The sequence below is a fragment of the Numenius arquata genome, chromosome 20, assembly GCF_964106895.1.
Source record: "Numenius arquata chromosome 20, bNumArq3.hap1.1, whole genome shotgun sequence".
In the NCBI taxonomy this organism is placed as follows: Eukaryota; Metazoa; Chordata; class Aves; order Charadriiformes; family Scolopacidae; genus Numenius; species Numenius arquata.
This window is the reverse complement of record NC_133595.1, coordinates 351,254-378,604: the sequence shown is the minus strand read 5'-3', so window position 1 is coordinate 378,604 and position 27,351 is coordinate 351,254.

Below are 27,351 nucleotides of genomic sequence, written 5' to 3'. Positions count from 1 at the left end.
GGGAGAGTCCCTGGGGAGATAATCCTGCGGGGCAAAGGGGTCCAGGAAGGGGCTGGACGCTCTTCGAGAAGGAAATCCTAAAGGCCCAGGAGCAGGCTGTCCCCATGAGGCGCAAAATTAAAGGGTGGGGAAAATGGCCAGCCTGGTTGAACAAAGAGCTTTTGATGGGACTTAGGGAAAAAAGGAAGGTTTACCACCTTTGGATGAAGGGACAAGCAACTCAGGCAGAGTACAGAGATCTTGTTAGGTTACACAGAGAAAAAATTAGGAAGGCAAAAGCCCAGCTGGAACTCAACCTGGCCATTAACATAAGGGACAACAAAAAAAGTTTTTATAAATACATCAACAAAAAGAGAGTCAGGGAGAATCTCCATCCCTTACTGAATGCAGGGGGAAACATTGCGACCAAGGGTGAGGAGAAGGCTGAGTTAATGCCTTCTTTGCCTCTGTCTTCAATAGTCGGACCAGCTACCCCCAGGGTGTTCAGCCTCCTGGGCTGGAAGATAAGGATGGAGAGCAGAACAACCCCCCCGTAATCCAGGAGGAAGTAGTTAATGATTTGCTTATGCACCTGGACACGCATAAGGGGGTGTCCCTATGGGGCCGGATGGGATTCACCCAAGGGTACTCAGGGAGCTGGCGGGAGAGCTCAGCAAGCCTCTCTCCATTATCTATCAACAATCCTGGTCAACAGGAGAGGTACCAGATGACTGGAGGGTGGCCAGTGTGATGCCCATCTACAAGAAGGGCCGGAAGGAGGATCTGGGAAACTATAGGCCTGTCAGCCTGACCTTGGTACCGGGAAATATCATGGAGAGGATCATCTTGAGTGAGCTCTCGCGGCAAGTGCAGGGCAGCCGAGGGATCAGGGCCAGCCAGCATGGGTTTATGAAAGGGAGGTCCTGCTTAACGAACTTGATCTCTTTCTATGACCATGTGACCCGCCTTCTCAATGCGGGGAAAGCTGTGGATGTTGTATACCTGGACTTTGGTAAGGCCTTTGACACCGTGGGGGACCCACTGCGTTCTCCTGGAGAAGCCGGCGAATCATGGCATAGACAAGTGTACTCTTCACTGGGTGAAAAACTGCCTGGATGGCCGTGCCCAGAGAGTTGTAATTAATGGGGTGAAATCCAGTTGGTGGCCAGTCACCAGTGGTGTCCCTCAGGGCTCAGTTTTGGGGCCAGTCTTGTTTAATATCTTTACTGATGATCTGGATAAGGGGATTGAGTGCACCCTCAGTAAGTTTGCAGATGACACCAAGCTAGGTGGGAGTGGTGATCTGCTGGAGGGTCGGAAGGCTCTACAGAGGGACCTGGACAGGCTGGATCAATGGGCCAAGGCCAATGGGATGAGGTTTAATAAGGCCAAGTGCCGGGTCCTGCATTTCGGTCACAACAACCCCAGGCAACGCCACAGGCTTGGGGAAGAGTGGCTGGAGAGCTGCCCGGCAGAAAAGGACCTGGGGGTGTTGGTGGACAGCCGGCTTAACATGAGCCAGCAGTGTGCCCAGGTGGCCAAGAAAGCCAACGGCATCCTGGCTTGTATCAGGAACAGCGTGGCCAGCAGGAGTAGGGAAGTGATGGTGCCTCTGTACTGGGCACTGGTGAGGCCTCACCTCGAGGGCTGTGTTCAGTTCTGGGCCCCTCACTACAGGAAGGACATTGAGCTGCTGGAGCGTGTCCAGAGGAGAGCCACCAAGCTGGTGAGGGGTCTAGAGAACAAGTCACACGAGGAGAGGCTGAGGGAACTGGGCATGTTTAGTTTGGAGAAGAGGAGGCTGAGGGGGGACCTCATTGCCCTCTACAACTACCTGAAAGGAGGGTGTAGAGAGGTGGGTGTTGGCCTCTTCTCCCAAGCGAATAATGGCAGGACCAGAGGAAATGGTCTGAAGTTGCGGCAGGGGAGGCTTAGATTGGGTATTAGGAAGAATTACTTTACTGAGAGAGTGGTCAGGCACTGGAACAGCCTGCCCAGGGAGGTGGTGGAGTTGCCATCCCTGGGGCTATTTAAGAAACGTGTAGACATGGCACTTCAGGGCATGGTCTAGTGCCCGAGATTGTTGGTTGGCGTCTGTTTGTGGGTGGGTGTGGTGTGTGGTGGGTGTGGGGTTTTTTTGTTTGGTTGTTTGGTTGGTTTTTTTCTGGGTTTTTTTTTTTTTTTTTGGTGGTTGGACTCGATGATCTCAAAGGTCCCTTCCAACCATGAAGGTTCTGTGATTCTGTGATTCTGTGCTGCTCTGGCACCATGAGGGGTCTGGGCTCGTCAGAACCTGGGGGAATGGCAGCATAGCAGGCTCATGACTATGCCTCCCCTGCCTCTGTTCTGCTGCCTTCTGCCCCTCCAGTCCTCACTGCCTGGCTGCCTCAGGCCACCGGGGAAGCCTTGATGGGGATGGGGATGGCTTTCCCCCCACAACATCCACTGAACTGGAGTCACTGGTGGGAGATGACCATCCCAGCCGTGGCAAGCAATTAGCCACCCCACCAGTCCAGTATGGGTAACAGATCATTTTTCAAATTGAATTTATCATTCTTGGCTCTTGTGGCCAGGCTTTATGGTCTGTTTCAGTGTTCGTCCAGGTCCAGCTGACAATTGTTGGCACTACCATGGGCCAGACTTAGTGGTGTAAACCTAGGCACTGTGGGCCAAAACTAGTGGTGCAAATCCAGGCCCTTCCTGCACTGGTTATGGTGGTCCTGCCCTGGAATGTCTCTGCTTACCCTGCAGCTCCTCCTGATCCCTCACTCATTCTGCTATACCTAGCCTGAGGAGTGACCAGACCCTATGTCTAACATAGTGTGGTGATAACATCTCCAGATGTTCCTAAATCCTCATCCATTTCTCCAGCTCTTGACCTTCAGTTGGGACCATTTTGGAGCCATTCACATGCACAGAGGGTTCAATATGTTTTTTCCTCTGTGCATTTGTCTGTGGTGCAGTTCATCTACTGTTGCCTTGGCCATGTACCACACTCAGCCAGGTCGAGCCTAATCTGGGGCTCAGATCTCCAGTAAAGAGAGATCGAGACCCTTGGGGGCAGAGTGAGTGACTGCCAGCAGACCATCACTGGATGCTACAAGTACTCAAAGGGAGGGACAGCAGACATGCAGTTGAGGCAATGCCAGATGTGGCCACCCAAGCGCAGGAGATGCCACAGAGGATCCAGTCCAGGTGGGAAATTCAGGGGTTTGGAACTGGGAAAGTCCTAACCAAAGGGGAAGCACTAACCCATGCTGCTGAGGTTTGTGTACCAAAGGGTAAACAGATGATGTGTGCAGGAGGATGGTTAGGGGTGACCTCTAGTTGCCCATGTCGAAGCTGTCAGGGCAGAGACTTTGACCCTGAGGGGATGCAGAGGGATGGTCCCCTGCCCAGAGATGGTCTGTACCCTGGCATGGCCCGGTGGGGTGGCCACCAAGCCCTGCACAGGCTGTGGTTGCAGAGATGGTGGGTGCGCTCCTCTTCTCCCGGACGCCAGGCTTCGGACTCCATCTGCTGTAATAAAAGTGAAATTTCCCCAGCTTGTGTCGAGCTGTCTGTGCTGGGGAAATGCCTAGCACTGCCGGTGCTCAGCAGTGAGCAGGATGAAACTAGGGCAGGCAGGGATGGACTGGGCTGTGGATGCCGTCTTGGGAAGCCTGGGCATTTCCCAGGAAGGCTGAAACATCCACTCAGCCTGATTAACAAGGATGCCAGGGGCAGTATAGCTCCGCAGAAAGAGGACAGAGGCTGCTCCAACTGGTCCTTCCACAGCATTGCTCACATGAGTCAGGGCTTTTTGCTGCATCCCTGTGATACTTGAAAGTTTTCTGTGTGGATGTGCTGCCTGGATACCCAGGGCCATGGACCAGAGGAGCTGCCACCCTGATTTCCCGACTGGGAGTGTCCCATCAGGGAAGCAGGTCTACATGGTCCCGCATGCATAGGACAGGTCTGCAGTGCTTTAACAGCAAAAAGCTGCTTTGCCTCTTCCTGGTGCTCTCTCTGGTTAGTTTGGGACCATGTGTCCAGATGGAATGCCCCTGTTCCTCTGCCCACATCCCAGGGCTGTGTCTCTCCCGGTCCATGTCCCTCATGCCCTGCAGTCAGGACTCCTTACCCATCTGTGTTTGCTGCAGGGAGAGGAGGAAACCAAGCTCTGGCTTCAGGGCAGGGCTGGACACGTCTCTGATGCCCGGAGCAAGGCTGGCCCTGCCTGCCTCCCTTCTCCTGGCTGCCGGGGGGGCTGCCTGCTCCCAGCTCTGCTGGCAGGAACATGTGGGCAGCTCCTGCCCATTTATGTGTGAGGAAAGAGAAAATACAGACTGGTGATTTTCTCTGGGGGGCTGAGCACAGATCAATCTCACTGTGTGCTGTGAAGCCTAAAGGACACCTTGAAAACTTTTGTCAGGAAAGAAGCTAATTTTTCTCTCCCTGGGGCTCCTTGGGGACTTCCCAACAGATTTCCAACATCTCAGAGAGCATCTTCCCTCTGCCCACTTCCCCTGACACCTGCCGGCAGAACGTGCCCATGGGCTGCCACCGAGCTCTGGGCAGAGGATGACTGGGCTGGGTTGGGGTGCAAGGGCACCGTTTTCATGGATGTGTGTTTTTGCCCAAGATCATTGCAGTCTCTGCTCTCTGTGGCCTCTTCCCAAGAGGTCTCATACCCCTGGATGGGGAATGTGCCTGGGGAGAGAGTTTCATCCCAGTCCTCCTGGCTCTGGCACAGAGGCAGAGTTGGGTCTCCAGTGCTCACAGGCTCAGCCGCACAGGATCTGGCATGCAGATGGCTGCAAGGGTTGGGACATCTTTGCAGGGCCAGCTCAGCCCTCACCTGTCCCAGGAAATGTCAGGGCAGAGGGACAGGTCAGGACATCGGCAGCATCCCTGCAGCTGGGGCCAGACCTGGCACGGCAGCTGGATTCAGGAGGTTTCCATGACACAGGAGCATCTCTCTCCTTCCTTCCCATCACGGCTGCTCCCTCCATCCCTCCTGGCTTCTCTGTCTCCCAAGCCCGGCTGTGTCTCAGCCACTGTGCTTGGCAGAACAGAGGGGACAGAAACCCACATGGAGAGGGGAAAACAGAGTTTGGGGCCAGCAGACACCTCATAGACCATCCCCCATCCTCTGTGTACCCCCCCCCCCCTCCAGCTGCTTATGGCAGGCTCAAATTAGGGATGAAAGGTTAAGGGGACAAACCCTCGTGAAGGTGGCAAGCAGCACACTGGCTTTTCCAAGACTGCCACCACCACCCCATGCCCCCAACCCTGTGGCAAGCTAAGGTCACCTCAGCCCTTACTTTGCTCCAGATGGGAGATCTTGATGCATGCATGGAAATGTCCCCATGTCCCATAAGCTCCAGTCAGGGCCCCTCACTTTGATACTGTAATTTAGCAACATGAAAACAATTGCGTTCCGAAATTAAGCATACAAGGAGCTCTCCTTAAGCTGGGGGAATTATTTCCACATCATTTCAAATTTTCTGCTCTATTAATTTCCCTCTAGTCTGTCATTTTCTTCATTTGTCCCAAGGCTCCCAGGGTTCAGCAGAGCCAGCACTAGGCATGATGCTTGGTCCCTTCTCCTCGGGCCAAATGGTGGCTGTCTGAGCACCCGGCTTTCCAGATCCCTGAAGGCTCAGCCAGGTCCTGGACTTGCAGAGCAGAGCCGCCCCAAGGCGATGTATACTCCTCCAGCTCAGCGTCATCTCCAGTCCTTCAAAAGCAAACTTGTGCTAAACAAAGCTACATGAAGCTGCCTCGGTGCCTGCCTGCATCAGGCATCGCAGCAGTGTGCCCTCTCTCAGCAGGCTCCCACCTTGGCCCTGTGCTGGAGGGGGCTGGGAGAGGCTGGCACCGGGATGCCTGGTCTTTCTGCAGGGATGCTGGCAGTGGTAAGGGCTGCTGCCACCTCTTGTCCTCTCCTAGTGGTACATCTGGTGGCATGGAGAGCTGGTGTTGGCAGGAGGCTGCAGCCTGCAGGGGACAGTTGTGCTCTGGGAGGCCTGCATGTTCTGCTGGGCATGGGGCAGAGCACCCCAAAACCAGGAGCCTTTGTCTCAGCCTCTCCCAGCCCGGGTCCCAGAGCAGTTCAGGAACACAGACCCATGCTTTGCCCCCCTCCTCTGCCTTGGAACTCACATGCACACGCTTGCTCAACAGCATGAGCCCTTAAAAATGGGAATCAGTCTGAAAAGGTTTAAATTACTTCTGTTCTTGTGTTGCATACAAGCTCCAGCTTCTGGTCAGGTTTGCAAGATCTTCTTTGCCACTTTCTGACCCCTGCTTGCATCCCAGGCTGGCAGACTGCAGCAGCCCAGGACTGCCCCCTGATAAAACAGTGTCACCCTCACCACTTGTTCTTTCAGTGTCTGTCCACACCTGCCTTCAAGGGCTTCTTTTGTGGGAAGGAGGTGATATCAGCTGCTCTGCAAAGGGCCACAGCACTGAGATTTTGGGGGTTGAAGGCTTTATGGGTGCAGTGCAATTGAAGGATGGTGCTGCAGGGTTGCGCATGTGGCCTCCTGTTGGGATGCAGCCCAAAATCATGCTTGTGGAGAGCCATGTCAGGAGCACAAGGTGGGAAAGGTTCTCTGATGCAGAAGGATGGGTTTGCTACCCTGTGTCGCTGATCGGAGTGTCCCAAGGAGCTTATTATTTGTAGTCCCTCCGCTTCCTACATATGCTTGATTTGCACCGTCAGTTACCCAGCCACTGGGCAAGCCTGGAGGTGGGTGAGCACTGAGGGGGGTTTTTGGCTGTGTTTGGGTGCTGCACCCTACTCACACCCTACAGGGATCCTTCTGAAGGTCCCCCCCAGAGCCTGACTCAGAGACAAAGGCAGTACTCCCTGCCCCCGCCCTCCCCTCATTTCGATCCTTCTGCCTCACTTCCAAGCTGCTCTTCCCAGGCGATCTCAAGTGATAACTTCTGCTATTCCACAACAATTTGCCTTAAAAGGCTGCTGCCACACTAACATTGCACTGCCGTTCCATCAACATCCAGCAGCTGAGAGATGGGTGCTGGCAGAGGACTCTGATGGGCGGCTTCTGCCCTTGCTAAGTTACTGTGTATAAAGGAACATATTTCTGCTAGTGTTCTTATGGGAGATGGCGAGAGACCAGTCTCAGCTCTTTTAATTTCATTGAGAGGCTGAAGAATACCACATCTTGGTTTGCTCTTCCCTGCAGCCACTGCTTCCTTAGGAAACAGGTGCCGAGAGCAGAGTCCTTTGCCTTTCCATGGGGTACCTTCTGTGTCAGAGCTGATGGGGGCCTTGGGGGATGTTCAGCCCATGTAAATGTTCTACCAAGTTTTTTCCAGTGTCTGCCTTCGGGTGCTGCCCTGCAGCTGGTCTCTTCCAAGTGGTGCTCAGAAGGTGCCTGGAGACCTCCTGGCAGTGCCCGTGCTCCCTGGGCACTAAGAGGGGAGCAGTGAAGCAGAGGCAGGTCAGAACCCATCCTCACGCTGCTCTTGCCTCCTGCCAAAGGAACACAAACCCAGAAGGCTGTTCCTGTAACCTGTCCTCAGACTGGTCCCGTGGCTGGGGCAGAGCATCTCCCACCCAGCATCCACCATGGCTCGTGCTGTTAGTAGTAGAAGTGCTAGGAGAACATATGCTGGTGTGTGGAAAAACAGTTTCCCATTCCCCAAGGTTTTTTCTGGAAACCAGGGTTATTATTGCCCTCTGCACCTTCATCCTGATCTGTTGTCTTCTGTCAATGCAGAGGGTTAAACCTGGAGCTGTAAAGCTGGTGTCAGCCATGCAGTGCTGGTGGAGCAGATGGCCCATGTCCTCCCGGTCTGTGTGCTCCTGTTCAGCAGCAGCCACCTCCTTACCTGCTTCAGGTCCCAGCTGAGCTGGGTGGTCGGTGACCCTCCGTGCCAGATGTTGCGAGCCTCACCTGCCAGCTTCCCTGCTGCTCCTTGGGGCTGGCTGCCCAGCCCTGTCCCCTCTGTCTGCTTCCCTGATCCTGAGATCTCAGGGCTGCTCGCGTGGTGTCCTGGCTCTAGCTCTCATACCCTTCCTGCCCTTTGTGCTTTCTCGTGGCTCTCCTGCACACCTCTTATTTCAGGACTGGTTCCTGCTTGGGCTCTGCCCCTGTGCTGCAGTTGAGCGATGGAAGCAGAATGCTCTCCAGCCTTGGGAGCTGGATTAATCCCCCCTCCTCACCAGTCTTCATACGTTTACTTCCCCATGGTGGTCCCTCATTAGCATCCCGCTGCTGTCCTCCAGCTGCTTTCCCTGTTTACACCATTTCCAAGACTGGTAGGACTTTATGAATCATTTATCTTAAGCAGCAATTATTGTACAAACAAGTTATTAATACTGTGGCTATCAGCTTGCTCTAAACATCAGAGACAAAGCGTGAGGCATAAACATTGCAGAAGATGGACTGAGAGAAGGATTGTTTGGGATATGTGAGCCTCCCCCCCGGCCTTTGCCCACTCACACAAGCAATTTCAGGGAGGCCTGTGGAGTACCTGGCCCAAGCAGCTCTCCAGCGTGGGGCTCAAAGGCAGACGGCAGGGACAGTCTGGCAGGAGCAGGGCAGCAAAGTGACCCCCCTTCAGCCCAGGGCATGTGGCTGGGCACGGTGTCATGTTGTCTGTACTGGAGATTTTGCAAGACAGCCCCAGAGAGGGCTCTGCCAGTGGATGCCCCAGAGGAGCAGGGCCAAACATCACCAGTTGTCTTCTGCAGTGGTAAGAGCCCTGGGGGCTTGGGAGGGTGTGAGGCCCCTTCTGCTGCCCAGGCTGAGCAGGTCCCTCTCAGGGAGAAGGACTCCCTGCCTGGATGGTGCCTGCAGGGGCCAGGGGCTAAGGAGGCTCAGAAGTGGTTGGGGAGGATGTGAGGAGAGCGATGCTCCAGCACAGTGTCTTCCAGGGCAACTTGCAAGAAAGAGAAATGCCGAGCTATCTGTAAAACGTTGCCTTTCTGCAGGAGGGTGAACACCACAACCCTCAGCATCTGGTCAGTGGGGAAAACTTCAAAGCTGAAAACAAAGCCAATTCAGTCACAGCTGCGAATCCTGCTAGGATAAATTGTGTTTGCACAACCTCAATTACTTCAGTTAATTTGCTATATAATGTACAAGGTTTCCTGGTGACAACTAGCACGGCAGCATTGCTCTGCTTTGTACAGGACCTGTCAGCCACCATCCCATCCAAGCCCAGGTGAAGCACAGGGGGGTTCCAGACCTTTTCTGGGAGCAGTGAGCACCCTAACAGGGGGACACCCTGACTTAGGCCAGCTTGTGCTTTCCTGGGACCAGTTGCCAGGGGATGGACCAGCCCCTGGGACTCATCAGCCTTGTCCTGCCCATGCTGGATGAAACAAGGAGTGCTTCAGCGCATGAAAATATCGCAGGGGCTGGGTTCAAACAAGTAAGAGAAGCATGTGGAATGTGCAGCAGGGAGTGAGGGACTTCATCTCACCTCACAAGGAGGAGACGCAGGGCTGGGAGGGTTGAAGCCCTTGAAGGAAAGGCTGGTCCAGGTGGAGAAATCAAGCCCACAAGGCTGATGCATGTCGGCTTCTCCCCACACGCCCTTGGAGAGGAGAAAGATGGATGTTGGCACTGCTACTGTGCGAGGTGCCCAGGCAGGCACGTGGCTAATGGAAGCTGAAAGCATCACCTCCTCCGGTTGCCCGCGCCATCCCCGGTGCTGGCACGTGCAGCACATGCTGGCCTCTCTCTGCAGCCCCCTCAGGGAGCATCCCCTGCCTCATAGCCCCCCAGAGGGACCGCGGCGCAGCCCAGGGTGCGGTTTGCAGTTGCAAGAGTTGCAGGAAAGTTTTTTTAGAAACTTCTTCAAAGCTGGTGTGTTCAAGGCTGGGGTCACAGAGAAGCCATTCCCTCTCGCTTCTCTGTGAGCTCTTCCCCCAAACACACAAAGCTGTTTTCAAACGAATTTAAATGAATCACCTCTACTCCACAGACAAACTTTTCTCCCCCTCGTTCTCCTTTGAAGATGCTCACAACATGTTGGACTTATCAAGACTAATTTTAGAGGAAAACAGAAAAAAAATATGCAAACTACAGACTCAGGCCCCTGAAGACTAAAGCACTGTCTAAGAGCTCTTCTAAGGCACGCAGATGCAATGAGGCTGCCTTATCTTGGAGTCAGCGCTGGAGTAGAGAGCCACGTAACGAGGGACTATTTCCCATCTGCTGCATAAATCTTAAGTTACTTCAGGCAGAATGAGGAATCAGAAGATACTTCAAAGGCATTTGAGCTCTGTATCTGTGTCAAACTGCAGCTCTAAGCACTCTGTGTTGCCCTCCTATTAAAGATGAACTTTTGTACTCTGTTAGACATCTTAAAAAGCATAAAACATAAGTTCATTTGCTTTTCAAGTACTCCCACCCCCACCCCCTGCTCAGCTCCTTTGCGAAATAGGAGGCTGTTAGGATATTTGTGAACAAACAACCCTGGGTTTGCTGCAGAGGTTTCATCTTCCCTGTCATACAGCAGGTCTGCATACATCAGCTGCAGGTCCCCAGCCTTGCCTGGCACTGAGGGGAAATGTTGTCACGGTGTCAGTGGCACAGTGGGACCAGGTACCCGCTTCCCACGGACGTGTCCCCAGGATCTTCTGGGTTGAAAGTGTTTGTGGCAGGGGAGATGCAGCTCTTCCCTGCCAGAGACCTGGGGAGGTTTGCTTGGGAGGAGAGTGAACCAGGCTGACTGACAAGACAACCCTTTTCCTCATGGAGTTTGTGGCTTTATCAGCATTTTTTGCAAAATGAGATGAAATGTGGAGGGGTTTCAGCCGTGAAAATTAATCACTTCATTGAAGCTAGGACTAAGCCCCATAGCCTAGGGTCCTCATGGGATGCTGTGGCATCCCCACGCAGGTCAGTAGCTGTGTTACTCTATAGGACTCCATGCAGCAGTGCCATGAGCACTAGGGGAGATGCTGGCTGGGTGGTGCAGAAAGAAGAACAGCACAGGAGGCCCTTGGCTGAAATCAGTTTACAACATTGAAACAAAACAAAGGGCTTTGCTTTTTCCAAAATCCACTGTGCATTTGCCAGCAGATCTAGTACTTTAAATGGTATTTCTTGACAGGACTGTAGCTCTGCTTCTTTAATAAGCAACAGTCCCATTACTGATGGGACACCTGAGAGGGAGCATGGCCCCAAAGAGATGTGCACAGCCAGGAGCTGGCGAGGATGGCAAAGTCAAGGCCAAGCAAAGCCTTCAAAATCTCCAGGGTCTGAAGGGAATATTTGTCAGTGGCAGTGGGAAATACGGGTATAAGAGGAGAAGGAGAAAGTGTTAGGAAGAAAGAGAAGAAGACATGGGTAGGGTGTTTTACAGAGTCATCAGAGGTGGGGAGCACAGTGGGAGTAATTAGGGGTTTGTGATTCAGGTGTGAGAAAAAAGGAGGGGAGCATCCATAAGGGAAGAGAAAACAGAGAACAAGGAGGAATTCCGAGTCTGGCAGCAGATGGGCAGGAGGGGATTAGTGCAAACGCAGGGAGAGGAGAGCTGGAGGACCAGCAAAGGAGGACACGGGTATGGTATAGCAGGCTTGCAAATGGCTGCAATAGTGAATTTCTACTCTGTCTTCCTTAGAGAAGGTGCAGTCTCGACAGAGGTGAGGGCTGTGCAATGCCAGTATGTCGTGGTTTTGGCTGAATTTACCAAAACCGGACCGGCAGATGGCCCTTCCCCCCCCTTCCCCCCCCTAAAAGAGGAGAGAGGAGGAGAAAGAGATAAGGAGATTCAGAAGTTTAGAATGAACTAAACTACTTTAATGAAAAATTAATATTAAAATAAAAATAAAGAAGAAAATAATGAAATAGATACAATATATACAAAACCGTATCAAGCTCCCAGGATGACAGTCACATCACCGGCAGGCACTGGGGAAGTCCCAGACTAGACTCAGTGACGAATGGGAACTGGATTCCAGCTCTGGAGTCAGGAACACACGGATCGGGATCAAAGGCAGATGAACAGACAGAGTCCTCTCTGGACGTCGGCCATCGCAGGAAGGGGGCTGACCCTTTGATCCCTCGGCCTTTATACTGAGCATGGGGCAGATGGGATGGAATACCCTAGTTGGTCAGGTTTGGGTCACCTGTCCTGTCCACTCCTCCCCACCGACGTGACCCCTCTACGTTTTTTCCGTTTCCGACCCTCTAAGGGGGCAAATAACGAAATTGGCTGACCTTGGTTGTTATAGCAATAAGTATAAGCAAGGGCCTCCCTGCACACCATCCCTTGGCATGGAGCACAAACATTGGTCTTATCATTCTGAGAACGAGCAGTTTTCTCCACAATATGCCGTTAATTTCAGAGAGTTAGAGGAGGCCTAGCTAGGATGTAAAGTTACAGAACAGAAAATTGGTTCGGTTTTACTTCAAACCGGGACATTCCACCCCTTATTCCATACCATTTGCATCATGCTTAGATTACAACTACTATCATCCATAAAATCTATACATACATACATATATAGATAGATATATGTAAATCACTCAGTTATAATTTATCTCTATATACAAAAGCTTAAGTCCATTTCACAGCAGATCAAGTTCTCAGGGTAGGAAAGACAGTGTGAAATTCATTGTGGTTCGTGCCCATGGGTAACATGTCCATCATCAGAGAAGTTTTACTAGACGCCACTTGATCAATCCGGCTAGGTTTCATCATTGCAGTGTCATCCTGAAAAACACTTATAGAACACTGTTAGTATTGTAAACAACTAACATCATACTCAGAATTAAGTATTCTCACCCAGGGTCAAATTCCCTTGAGGTACACATTGAACTTCTCCATTCTTCAGCATCACCCACCAAGTACATCCAGGTCCTTGAGCAAAAACAGTCCCACGAATGGGTTTGCCTTTGCCCGAGGCAGGAAAAACCCATACAGTTTTCCCTAGCATATTCCTTTCATGCACCACAGGGACTTTATCCCCTTCTACAATATGTAAAAGGTCTGATTGAGCAGGACCACCTCGATTGATGGATCCCCTGGTATTAACTAACCAAGTAGCTTGCGCTAAGTGCTTGTCCCAATTTTTAAAGGATCCACCACCCATCGCTTTTAGGGTAGTTTTTAACAATCCATTGTATCGTTCAATTTTTCCAGAAGCTGGTGCATGATAGGGAATATGATATATCCACTCAATACCATGTTCTTTTGCCCAGCTACTTATAAGATTGTTTTTGAAATGAGTTCCATTGTCAGACTCAATTCTTTCTGGAGTACCATGTCGCCACAAGACTTGCTTTTCAAGGCCCAGGATGGTATTCCGGGCAGTGGCATGGGGCACGGCATAGGTTTCCAACCATCCGGTGCTTCCTTCCACCATTGTAAGCACGTAACGCTTACCCTGGCGGGTTTGAGGGAGTGTGATATAGTCGATTTGCCAAGCCTCCCCATACTTGTATTTCAACCACCGACCTCCATGCCACAAAGGTTTTAACCTTTTAGCTTGCTTGATTTCGGCGCATGTTTCACAGTCGTGGATAACCTGCGCAATAGCGTCCATGGTTAAATCCACCCCTCGGTCACGAGCCCATTTGTACGTTGCATCTCTTCCTTGATGACCTGAAGTGTCATGGGCCCATCGAGCTAAGAACAATTCACCTTTATGTTCCCAGTCTAAATCTGTCTGGAAAATCTTAGCTGCTCGGTCCACTTGCTGATTGTTTCGATGTTCCTCAGTGGCTCGACTCATAGGTACGTGGGCATCTACATGGCGTACTTTCACGACTAGTTTCTCTAGCCGGTCAGCAATATCTTGCCATAATTCAGCAGCCCAAACGGGTTTACCCTTGCGCTGCCAGTTGCTCTGCTTCCATTGCTTTAACCATCCCCACAGAGCATTTGCCACCATCCATGAGTCAGTATAAAGATAGAGTATTGGCCACTTTTCTCGTTCAGCAATGTCTAGGGCCAGCTGGATAGCTTTTACCTCTGCAAATTGACTTGATTCACCTTCTCCTTCAGTAGCTTCTGCAACTCGTCGTGTAGGACTCCATACAGCAGCTTTCCATCTTCGATGCTTTCCTACAATACGACAAGATCCATCAGTGAACAAAACATACCGTTTCTCATTATCTGAGAGTTCATTATATGGCGGGGCTTCCTCAGCACGTGTTACCACCTCCTCTGGTGGCATTGTGAAATCTCCACCTTCAGGCCAGTTTGTGATCACTTCTACAATTCCTGGACGATTTGGATTTCCTATTCGAGCTCGCTGTGTGATTAAGGCAATCCACTTACTCCAGGTAGCATCGGTGGCATGATGAGTAGAAGGAACTTTACCTTTGAATATCCAACCTAACACTGGCAATCGGGGCGCCAGGAGGAGCTGTACTTCAGCACCAATTACTTCTGAAGCAGCTCTAACTCCTTCATACGCTGCCAAGATTTCTTTCTCAGTTGGAGTATAGTTGGCCTCAGAGCCTTTATAGCCTCGACTCCAAAATCCCAGGGGTCGACCTCGAGTCTCCCCTGGTCCTTTCTGCCATAGGCTCCAGGTAGGGCCATTATCTCCAGCTGCAGTATACAGCACATTTTTAATGTCCTGTCCTCTTCGGACTGGTCCAAGTGCTACTGCACGCACAATCTCTTGTTTAATTTGTTCAAAGGCTTGTCGTTGCTCAGGACCCCACACAAACTCATTTTTCTTTCGAGTCACTTCATAGAGAGGTTTCACAATCTGACTATAACCTGGAATATGCATTCTCCAGAATCCCACAACGCCTAAGAAGGCTTGTGTTTCCTTTTTGTTAGTAGGTGGGGACATAGCTGTTATTTTGTTAATCACCTCCATTGGGATCTGGCGACGACCATCTTGCCATTTAATTCCCAAGAATTGGATGTTTTGTGCAGGTCCCTTGACCTTACCTCTTTTCACAGCAAAACCTGCTTTCAGAAGAATCTCAATTACCTTCTTACCTTTCTTGAAAACTTCTTTTGCTGTATTACCCCACACAATGATGTCATCAATGTATTGCAGGTGTTCTGGAGCTCCACCCTTCTCCAGTGCAGTCTGGATCAGTCCGTGGCAAATAGTAGGGCTGTGTTTCCACCCCTGGGGCAGTCGATTCCAGGTATACTGGACACCCCTCCAGGTGAAAGCAAACTGTGGCCTGCACTCTGCTGCTAAAGGAATAGAGAAAAAAGCATTAGCAATGTCAATTGTAGCATACCACTTGGCTGCCCTCGACTCTAGTTCATATTGCAGTTCTAGCATGTCTGGCACAGCAGCACTCAGTGGTGGTGTGACTTCGTTCAGGCCACGATAGTCTACTGTTAGACGCCAGTCACCATCAGACTTGCGCACTGGCCATATCGGGCTGTTAAAGGGTGAGCGAGTCTTGCTGATCACTCCTTGAGTCTCCAGCCGACGAATCAGGTTCTGAATGGGAATCAAAGAATCACGGTTAGTGTGATACTGTCGTCTATGCACCGTGGAAGTAGCAAGTGGTACCTGCTGTTCTTCAACCTTCAGCAATCCTACCACAGAAGGGTCATCTGAAAGGCCAGGTAAGGTAGACAGCTGTGTAACACCCTCAGTCTCTACAGCTGCTATACCAAAAGCCCAGCGATACCCTTTCGGGTCTTTGAAATACCCTCTCTTGAGGTAGTCTATGCCAAGGATGCACGGAGCATCTGGGCCAGTCACAATAGGATGCTTTTCCCATTTATTCTTATTCAAGCTCACTTCGGCCTCCAGTACAGTCAGTTCTTGAGATCCTCCTGTCACTCCTGCAATAGTGACTGATTCTGTCCCTTTATGATTCGATGGCATTAGGGTACACTGTGCACCAGTGTCCACCAGGGCTCTATACTTTCGTGGCTCTAATGTGCCAGGCCATCGAATCCACACAGTCCAATAAACTCGGTTATCCCTCTCCTCCTCCTGGCTGGAGGCAGGGCAACCCTAATGCTGAGGACAGCATCTCCAATTGCAAGGTGAGTTCCTGTCTGGACAGGGGCAGTGCATATTCTGAACTGGAGCAGCCATATTCATGTAACCATCCTTTCTTCTGTTTGCTTTACCTTGCAACTCAAGCACTCGTGCCTGCAAGGCTGAAGTAGGTTTTTTATCCCATCTCCTCATGTCCTCTCCATTATTGCAGAGGCAAAGCCACAGGAAACCTCGGAATGAGTCCTGTTTCCCTTTGGTTGGTCTCATAGGAGGGCGTTTTTTCTTAATGGCTGCAACTCTGGTCTTAACTGCAGCTTGGGTCTGAGCAGGCACCTCAGTCTGAGCTGCAACTTGGGTCTGAGCAGGAGCTTGAGCCTGAGCTGCAACTTGAGCCTGAGCTGGAGAAGAGTAAGATTCTCTCCCAATCTCAGCAAGTTTTTCAAGCAGTTTGTGAAAAATTGTCTCGTTTTGCTCAACTATTGCCTTGGTCATTTTCTCTATTGTCTCATTCTGTGTCTTATTCTGTTCAGCCATCTTCTCAGTTTGTTCAGCCACTTTCTTAGTCAGGTTTTCTATTGCTGCAATACCGATGGGACGAGAGAGACTATCTTCATACTGTCGCACCCTATCAGCGACCTCATTTACAGTTGGTGTATCAGTATCAGATGCTCCCCAGACCATTGTTGACAAAGTGTGGGAATACACCGATGGTGCACTCTGCACAATCTTTCTCAACAAAGGTCGTTGACATGGCATTTCATCAGGATTTATAGTCACTTGCCAATCACCATAAATCACTTCTCGAATAGCCAGTTCTCTCAGGTATTTAATACCTTTCTCCATGCTGGTCCATTGCCTTGGACGGCTTTGGATATCATCCTTAAAGGGATATCTGCTCTTTACAGCTGATAACAGTCGTCTCCAGAGACTGAGAACCTCTGCCTTATTCCCAATCGCTTTATCAATACCTCCCTCTTTGGCCAGATTTCCCAGCTGGCTGGCTTCTCTACCATCTAAGTCTATGGAATTAGCTCCACTGTCCCAGCATCGGAGCAACCAAGAGAGAAGTGGCTCCCCATCATGACGAGTAAAATCCTTCCTCAGATTTCGCAAATCCTTTAAGGACAAAGAGTTAATAATTACATCTACATCTGAGGCATCATCCTGTATCGAGGCTGGCTGAGAAGGACCCTCTCCCCTATCTACCTGAGAAGGGGCTGCCCAACTGGTTGACTGTGTTGTAAGAGGGGGTTTTCCTTTATCTACACCAGACGGACCCTGTCCTGCATCTTCATCAGAGGAACCCTCTCCCGAGCTCTCTAGCTTGGGCATGTCCTTGTCGTAAGGTGCAGGGGACCGAGCCGACCTCTTTTTCTGCTTCCTGGTCACCGGAGCAACTTGTGCCGGTTCTGCTGGCGCTGGGGGAGCGGCAGTGCTCGGGTTGGGAGCTGGAGCAGTGGCAGCGCTGGCTGTCGGGGCCGGTGCAGCTGCGGGCGTGGGAGGGGCTGGCGACGGAGATGCGGGGGGTGCGGGCGGCGGAGCCACTTTTACCGCCGGCTGCGGAGTGACCGGGGCCGGGACAGGCCGGGGCGCGGCTTGTGCCGAAGCCGGTGCCGGAGCCGGTGGGGGGGCGACCGCTGCCGCTGGGGCCGGTGTCGGCGGGGCCAGGGGCGTGGCTTTCGCCGGGGCCGGAGCCTTGGCTTGTGCCGGTGGCTGTGGGGGAGCAGCCGATGCCGTTGGCACCGGTGCCGGCGTGGCCTTGGCCGGTGCCGCTGGCTTGGCTTGGGCCGGGGCCGGGGCTGGGGCTGGTTCTGTTTGTGTCTGAGCAGCAATAGTGCATGTCACACAACGCTCGCTTCTGCACTGACATTTCAGAGCAAATACTGCCTGCATTACATTCAGTGAAATCGACACCACTATTACAATTAAGTGACCGTAACAATAATCACAATCATTCTCCAAAGAGCCCACAGGTTTTTCATCCCCTAATTCCGTTGGTATCACTTTGGGATAATCACTAAGAGGCAAGGTAAACTTTCCCCAGCGAAAATCGAAAGTGTGATTAGCAACGGAATCCATCACATGATGCCCAAGATATGCAGGTACCATAGCAATCCAACTGACCACGTTATACATCTGGAGGCACATCCACACGAATACAGCACGCTTGACCCACCGCATCCAAACACAAAAAACAAATAAACCTTTCAATATATTCGGCCAGTTTAACACCACTGTGTCAATGAACTTCATACAAAGCTCTCTAAAAATACCATACACAATATTCTGTAAGTACAACATGGTGAAAGCTGTCGGTTCTCCCTGAGCAAACTGGAATTCAAACTATTCAGGCAATCTTATCAAACCACAGTCGTCGTGCCCCACGTTGGGCGCCAATAAATCTGTCGTGGTTTTGGCTGAATTTACCAAAACCGGACCGGCAGATGGCCCTTCCCCCCCCTTCCCCCCCCTAAAAGAGGAGAGAGGAGGAGAAAGAGATAAGGAGATTCAGAAGTTTAGAATGAACTAAACTACTTTAATGAAAAATTAATATTAAAATAAAAATAAAGAAGAAAATAATGAAATAGATACAATATATACAAAACCGTATCAAGCTCCCAGGATGACAGTCACATCACCGGCAGGCACTGGGGAAGTCCCAGACTAGACTCAGTGACGAATGGGAACTGGATTCCAGCTCTGGAGTCAGGAACACACGGATCGGGATCAAAGGCAGATGAACAGACAGAGTCCTCTCTGGACGTCGGCCATCGCAGGAAGGGGGCTGACCCTTTGATCCCTCGGCCTTTATACTGAGCATGGGGCAGATGGGATGGAATACCCCAGTTGGTCAGGTTTGGGTCACCTGTCCTGTCCACTCCTCCCCACCGACGCGACCCCTCTACGTTTTTTCCGTTTCCGACCCTCTAAGGGGGCAAATAACGAAATTGGCTGACCTTGGTTGTTATAGCAATAAGTATAAGCAAGGGCCTCCCTGCACACCATCCCTTGGCATGGAGCACAAACATTGGTCTTATCATTCTGAGAACGAGCAGTTTTCTCCACAATATGCCGTTAATTTCAGAGAGTTAGAGGAGGCCTAGCTAGGATGTAAAGTTACAGAACAGAAAATTGGTTCGGTTTTACTTCAAACCGGGACACAGTACCTGGCTAAGTCATCAGGGATGAGATGGGGTGCTGGCTGATGTAAACCAGGGGTCATAGGCACAGCCAGTCACTGTAGCACCCCTGTCACCTGTGTTGTATTCAGGAGAGAGGGGGCACTGGGTAGAGATGGGGTACAGCTGGCAGAAGTGATGGATATGAGGGAGCACAAAAAGTATGAGTTTTCAAATTAGGGAAGAAAAAAATGCTGGCAACTGTGCCTTAAATGTGGGATTTCCACTTCCTAGCTGGGGCTGCTGCCCACACGGCTGGACAGAGCCAGAGACAGGGGCAGAATGAGGGCAGGTTTGTACAGACCACGCTGAAACCATTGGAGCTTCCCACATTTGAGACCACCTCCTGTGCTTTACTTGCACCCTGCCCTGAGAAGTCCAGGGTCTGGGGGCACAGCAGTGACAGGACGTGTCATTTCCTCCTGGCCTGTGCTTGTGTCTCAGCGGGATGGGCCCCAGCCCCAGGTGAGATCAGGATGTATATGCTGAAGGAGGTCCTCGACAGACCTATTTCCAGCCTGTGAGAAGTTGTCCTGTGCCAGCAGTGACTCAATTTGGGCTGGACTGCTCTCACGTGAAGTTCTTCAAATGTATTTGCCAGTCCAGGTTGATGCCAATGCACCCCTCAAGTTACCCAGAAGGGGGTGGAGGCTGGCTGCATGGATTTGGAAAGCTCCATCAAATCAAATGCAGAAGAAATCAGACCTTCTGTCCTGGGTTGTTAGCAATTTACAAACCCGTCTCTAATTTTCATTATGAGCAGCAAATGAGCAGTTCAGGGAAGCAATTTTCTAGCAAGCTCAGTGGATGGATTTGGCCTGGACTGTTGCCTGCTCATGGCAGGTGTTTTCCCAGTCCCTTTCCAACTCGTGGTGGAGCACCTGAGAGGCTGTAGCTGCCTGCCCAACCTGTCTCGCATGAAGCAGCAGCGCAGATCGAGCCCGGGACCGGCACGGAGCCAGCTGGGCTCTGCGTGGCATAGGGAGTACACTGCAGGTAGCCCACAGCAGCACAGCAATCCACAGGACAAGGACACCCACAGCCAGCCCAACACCTTTGGCAGTGCTGGCCTCCAGAAACACATCCCTTCCCGTTTCCAGCTCCCAGCCCTTCAGCATTCTCCATCACATCCCTCTCACTCTCATCTTCCCAGGCTGAATGGCTCTAATCCATTCTGTCTCTCGGCTCTTCTGTCTCTTCCACCATGCCACCTCTTTCATTTGACCCTGTTTCTAGTTGTAAGGCATCATTTTTTTGGGTGCAAAGGCCAGAACTGCCATTGCTGTTCAACTCATGGAAGATATACCAAAGTATCTGTGTTGTTCTCAACACTTTTCTTAATAAATTTGCCTTTGTCTTTGCAGCTGGGCATAGTTTCAAGATACTATCAGGGAGCTCCAGGTGGCTCTAAGATCCTTTCTGTGTGGTCATCGCTAATTTGGAGCCCATTACTCTGTACAGCTCAGGTTTCTTTTCTACCTGAATTAATTTGTGTCTTTTGGCATGGACTCAGGGTGCCATTTTATCTCCCAACCAGCCATCATTTTGATGTTTTTCCACAATTCTTCATGCTCAGTGTCAGATCTGAACACTCTGAATGGTTTTGCGTTGCTGTCTCAGTTTTCACCATCTCTTCTGGGTGTTTCAAACGTGCTAACAAGCCTAGGACTCTGTCTAAATCCCTGGGCCTCCGATAATGAGCTCTTCCATCATGAAAACTAGACTCCTATTCCTAGCTTTCGTTTTCTCTCCTTTAAGCTGGTTATCAGTCCACAGTGCTAAGACGTGGCACCTTAGCATCTGTAAGAGCCTTCCTGAGGGACCTTAGGCACAGCCTTTTGAGGTCCAAGTACATGATGTTGACCTGACATTGACATCCTTCTCTGTGTCCTTTTTGACCTCTTCAAAGATCTCTCCAAGGCCTGAGAGGCCTGACTCCTCTTTTCAGAAAATCTCAGGGCACTTTCTAAATGAATTATGTTTATCCAGGTATTTATTAAGCCTGTTCCTCACTGTAGTTTGCCCCAGTCGCTTGGTGTGGCATCCAGACTCGCTGCCCATATGCTGTCCAGATGACCACAGAGATTTTTGTATGGATTGGTATCACATCTGTCACCTTCCATGCTGATTTGAGGTTGCATATTGGAGTTTGTAGCTGATCTGATTTTTTCTGGAAGTCTTGTCTGAGTCCCACATGGTCCCAGCCACGTTGTTTGCTCAGTTTACAACTCTTTAGGCACTTGCTTTGCTCTAACACCTCCTCTGAAACCTCTCTTTAGGGCAATTTCTCAGGTTTATCCCCTGGAAAAGCCCTTGTGGTGTGGGAACCTCCTGGATCATAGATGTGCAAAATGCCATTGCAAAGGTTTAATTTTATTTTTCTGTGGAGCTGTGTGCTCCTCCTTTAATACGTTTGCATCTTTGAGAGATGACAGGCTCCTGATGATCTGGCCTCTTAAAATGTGGGAAAAGTTGTATTCTTAGATTTTAAGGTACTAACAAGTTGCGCTTAAAAATATTTAGTATGATCCATTATGGTTTTGCGCTTAATTTGCTGGGGTCTGGGCACATTTCTGTTTTCCTCATTTGGACACTACTTTCTTTTTCTTTCTAAGAAACTGGTTCACTTTCCAGTTTAGCCATAGTAGCCTTTCAAAACCTAGCAATGCTATTTATAGTGTTTAAAAGAGCTTTTCTCCACCTCAGTATACAGCTGATAGCAATGAAGAAGTTTTACAAATTTTTAAACACTGCTTATATTTTTAGGTTTTTGCAAAGTAGTCTAGTAGTGCCCTAAAAGTACGGTTTATCATATTGGAAGATAGCAGAGGCAGTTATGGACTAACAAGCATGACCAAGACCCCAAAATGGATTTACCTCATTTGAGAGGCTTTTCCATTAATTTGTTTCACTCCAGGCAAATTATATGTGCCTCTCAAATCAGGCTTAGTGAAGATCTTAGTCACAAACAATTGGTCTCAAACCTCAGAGATCAAGGGTAGTTGATATCTCTTTTTCCCTCTAATCTAATTTGATTCCCAATAGTCTGTGGCTAATGCGGGCACACAATGCACCAGACAGAGCATTTGCAGCAGAGACAGGGACGTACAAGGCAGTGTTAAGATCTTACTTACATTATTATCTACAGCTACGGCAGTTGCCAGCAGTGCTGGGAGGATTTGGGGAGTGGAGGAGCACAGAGACCTTGGCCTGACGCAACCAGGGTCAAGAAAGGAGATCACCATCTTTTAAATATGGAAAGGGATTATCTGATTTCAGTGACAATTCTGTTAGCGTATAAATTTTGCATAAACTGCCTGTGACCACGTTGACACGGAAAATTAAGAGAGTGATAAACACACAAAGAGAAATGTTTCCCAAGCAGGGAGAAGGGGACAAAGAGGTTTGGGATTAATGCCATAGCAAAGGGTTAAGGCAGGAGCGAGGCTGGTGTTGGAAATGCAGGTCTGCATCATGAGTACTCATGGAGCCAGAAAAACAGCATCCCCCAGAGAGGCTGAGAAGGATGGTCCATCACTGCCTGCGAGTGTCTCTTTGTCAGGTCCTGCTGACCACCTGCAGGGCCAGAAACAATTTTTCTCCTTAATAATTTTTTCCCCCTATAACTCAGTGTCTTGGTTCTCTTCCCTGCAGGAGCACTGAAACAGCTGGACTGATGTACAGGACAAGACCAGCCAGGCCTGACACCTCTGTCACCATAACTGAGGTCAGAAAAGAAGCTCTCCCAACCAGAGAGGCAGAGACACTGCTATTTTCCCTCCGTACTATAGGTTTTGCCCACTTTCTCCTAGGATTAGCAGGAATTTTCCCCAGAGGTATTGCCTGCAGTCAGTTCTCTTCCTTGATACCTGCCTAGCATTGCAAAAATACCCTGTCTTTGCCTTAATATTTTAAAAGGCTTGGGAATGTGCAGTGAATGTGCTTTTGGAGCCAACATCCATAATTACCACGACTGTGGGGATAGGGGCTCGACTCAGGAGGTCCAGTCTCTCCTTGACCCCCTGATCCAGGTACATTGTTTTCTTCCGACAGAGCAAAGGATGACATTAAGGAAACTGGATGAAGCAAGCAGGGATGAATAGGGGGACAACAAGATGGGGCAAGTGACAGCCAGAGATGGTGTAGGGTGGAGCTGCAGCCAGTGTCCGTAGGGATAGTTTCTGCAGTCCAAGATGCTGAAGGTGTTTAAGGCCTAAAGAAGAGGAAAATTGCCACAGAAGAAGCTTGAAAAGTGCAGGGATTTACCAAAACTCCAGCCAACTCCTATCTGCATCTCACACCTTCATTAGACACCAAAATAAGCACAAGACTAGAAAGGATCACCTTGGTACTGCTGGGGAATCCTTGCCAAGGGAAAAATATATGGTTAGGGTGACACAAAGACTGTCTTTGTCTAAAAGCACAGGACAAGACAACAGATTGTGCCCATGGAGATTGCTGAAATACAGGGAACCCCTGCACCTTTCTCCTCACCCATGAGTATGGTCTAGGCTCCTGTGGAGCTCCTGTGCTGAGAAGGGTCCCATAGGGCATTGTGGAGCTGATCTACAGCAGCTTTGTGCCAGCCACATCCTGCAAAGGCCTCTGATGGAGGTCCTGAGAGGGGGATGAGGCAGGTCCTTGGCACATGGTGCAAGGGGAGAGACGTGTTGAAATTCAGCACAGCACACCTGAGCGTTTCTTTTTAAATTCTCAATTTAGCAGCACCCACATCCTAGCAAATGATATCAAAATTGCACAATGCAGTTCTGCAAGGAGAATATAGATGGGATGTCGGGGTGAGGAACCACGCATCACTCCTCCTACAGAGCTTACCTGTACATCCTGAACCAGAAGCATGCAGAAAGATGCTCAAGTTCACTTGGATGTCTGCAAACGTGACAGCATCCACTAGTACACCAGGGGAAGAAATACTCCGGCTTTCAAGGAGTGAATGGCAGTGGAGCAGCAAGGACTCATCGCCTGGGGTCTGGGTCATGAAGACCCACCACCTATTTGTGACTGGCCACATGCTGATGGCTTGGCTCTGCTGTAAGTTCGTTGTGTTCACCTTTTCGTGGGGAAGATACTATTTTCTCTGGTACAAACTAGTACAAATCCTCACCAAGAGTCCATTCTCAATATCAGGCTGTCTCCGAGGCTGCCTCCTGTGAGAGCCTCAGCAGACACAGGAGAAGTCTGGCCACCTGGTCACTGCTGTGCAGGCTGCAGATCTGACTTGTTGCTGTCCTCGCTCACAGCCAGGCATTTCTGAGTAGACACAGCTTTGGCTGGGAGAGAGACCAGTCATGAGAAACATCTCTCAGACATGAATTGCATGGGGCTGTCTGCATCCAGGAGAAGCACTTTCTGCTCCTCCTCCACTGGGAGGAGTGGGAGAAATACTCCAGACTTTAAAGAGGATCCAGAGATCAGCTCACTCCGGGGGGCAGCAACAAGATGGTTTAGTTCATGTGCCATGGATCATGCTAAAGACTGATGGAGCTAAAGTGCAGAGATGCTTGCTGGATCTTCTCAGCCTTTTTCACAGTCACAGCACAGAAGTAGTGATGAGCCTTGACAGACGATTTCTCAGCACCATTGCCTTCCAGGTGTTTGGTAGTGTTTGTGTCCCAGCACAAACTGCAGACCCTGAGGGAGGGACATGCAGCCACCGCCCTGGGAGAAGTGGTCCATTGTGGAATTCAGCCTGAACCATCCTGGAGAGGCAAAGCCTAGGAGGGATGTGGTGGCACAGTAAGGGCTGTCCCTTTGCCTTCCCCACTCCAGAATGCACTGCTCAGCCCACTGCAAAATCCCCATGAGACGAGACGCCAGCAGTCATGGAGGGCCCAGGACCTGCATGAGGACCAGCCAGTCTTGTTTGATTACCTGCAGATGGAGGATGCATGCAAGAGAGAGATAATTAATTAATTGTGACTTTCCCAGCCTCCAGACTTTGGTTTCTATTGATCTCAGTTTTATCTGGAGTAATTGAGACAATTAGGAGGGAACCCAGCAGCAGAAGTTAATTACCAATGGAATGGAAACTGTGTCTTTCAATTTATTAAACTTTTATCACAAAGCAGCACTGCTGCAGAAGCACTGGGAGAGACAGCATGCCTCCCTGCATCCTCTGTGCTACACAGGGCACTCCCCACTCTTGACAATCAATAATAAATGATAAACTCCTCCTCCTTCTGAGCAGGGCTAAGACTCCTGTGCCAAGCCCCAGGGAATGAACCCTCAGAGGAGAGCATCTGGGCTGCTTGGATGGGCAACACTCACCCCCCACAGGAGCCTGGAAGCTGCTGCTCAGCCCTGCCTGCACCCCACTGGGCTGGCAGCTCTTGCAGGTAGGAGATGCTCTGCAGGTGCCGGGGACAACTCATTGCTATTCCTGTCCTGATTCTTGGGTGGAAGGAACAGTGAAGCATGCTGAGACGGATGCTGTGGGGAGAGGAAACAGCACAGGCTAGTTGGGGAGGAACCAGCCCAGCTCAGAGAGCTCCACTGGTCACGGCTGGGTTTAGACTAGCTCTTGGAGGTGGGTTTCAAGCAGGGACATGTTCCCCTGCAAGCTTTGCCAAGATACGCATTGCCTCTGATCAGGGCAGGGCTGCAGGAGGCAGCCAGGAGAGCTGTTACTTCTGCCCCGTGGCACCATGGCTTCAGTGACCTCCTTCCCTCAATGGGAGGCTTTGATGTCAGGCAAAGACCAGGGATGGTCCTCCCTTCCTTCTCTCCACTTGTCCAGCTTCATCCCACACTCCTCTCTGCTCCCTCCTCCACATGTCCTGGCCTGAGCTCAGCCTGGGAAATGCCAGTCCACATCCCCTCGAGAGATCCACTGCACCACTGCAGCTGAAGTCACCCAGCAGACAGCACAACCTTGGCGACGCTGCTCAGAGAGCACCCTGATTCAAAGCTGGTTCCTGCTCCTGTGTCAGCGGCAGCGAGCAGGTCAGGGATGCTGTGGCAATCCTCTGTCACCCTCTGCCCCAGTGGCACACAGCGGTGAGTGTCCCCCAGAGCCAGGCTGGGGTCTGGAGAGCAGTATCTGACTCAGAGGCTGAGCTACTTCTGCTTTTTCTACAAAACATGGGAGAAAACAGTTTGTTAAATACTGTATAATTGCTGGAGGGTGGTAGACAAAATGATGCGACATAAGGGGTCTGGCTTGGACCTATTTTCAGCCATACCAGACTAAAAAATGTTGTGCTTCTCTCCTCATCTCCATGCCTGTCTCCTGCCTGCACCCATCTTCCTGCTGTCCCCTCCCCTGCCCTCAAGGTCTCCCCACAGACTCCCAATGAACTCCCACACCTTTGTCTCCAGGACATTTAAGGCACTGAGTGTGTAAATGAATGTCTGTTGATCATGCAGGAGCAGTAATTATGTTTCTGGTTTGCTCTTGCCTCTCTTTCCAGCTGTGTTTGTTTTTGCACTCCACCACAGTGGTGGAGTTGTCCAGGAGATGTCACCTATACCTCTCATTTACATGTCACCAATATCCTGCCAGCCCCTAACTCCAAGAGTCAGTGGGGCTGTGCAGTCAGTGTTATTGACTCCTAGACAGAGAGTGTCAAAGTCAGATCATATTGCTGGGGGTCTTGGCTGATTGAGTTTTGAAAACCTCCAAGGACAGAGATCCCATAAGCTCCCTGAGCACCTGTCCTGAGGCTGCACCACTCTCATAGGGAAGAATTTTTTTATTATGTCCCATTGAACTGGATGCTGTCCTTGTGTCCTCCTGCTCTTTCACTCTACACCTCTGGCTCTGCCTCCTTTAAAAATACCACTTAAGGTAGTTAGTTCTCACCCATCTCTCCCTTCTTGAGGCTGAACTGAGGTAATTTCCTTTGGTCGCTTTTTGTATGTCCTGTGCTCCAGCTCCTGACCATCTTGATGGCCTCCATTGAACTTAGCATCTCTTGCAGTTGGGTGGTCAAAACTGGGCACAGTGCTCCATTGTGGCTCCTGAGTGTTGAGTAGAGGGAATGATGACTTTCCTTGATGTGCTGGGGGTGCTTTTTCTGATGTAGCCCATCTGAGGACAGCCTTCATCACTGAAGGGTGTGTTGCTGGCTCAGGCTGACCTGCATAGCCTTGACCAAACTGGAGATTTGTGTCACCACAAAAGCTTCTCCAGACCTTTATGAACATGTTGATTGCTCACGTCCCAGAATGGACCCAGTCGGTAATCTCTCTTTGTGATGAAAAATGACTGTTTATTTGAATTCATTTAAGACAGCTCAGTTTCTTTAAGACTCTTTTTTGAAG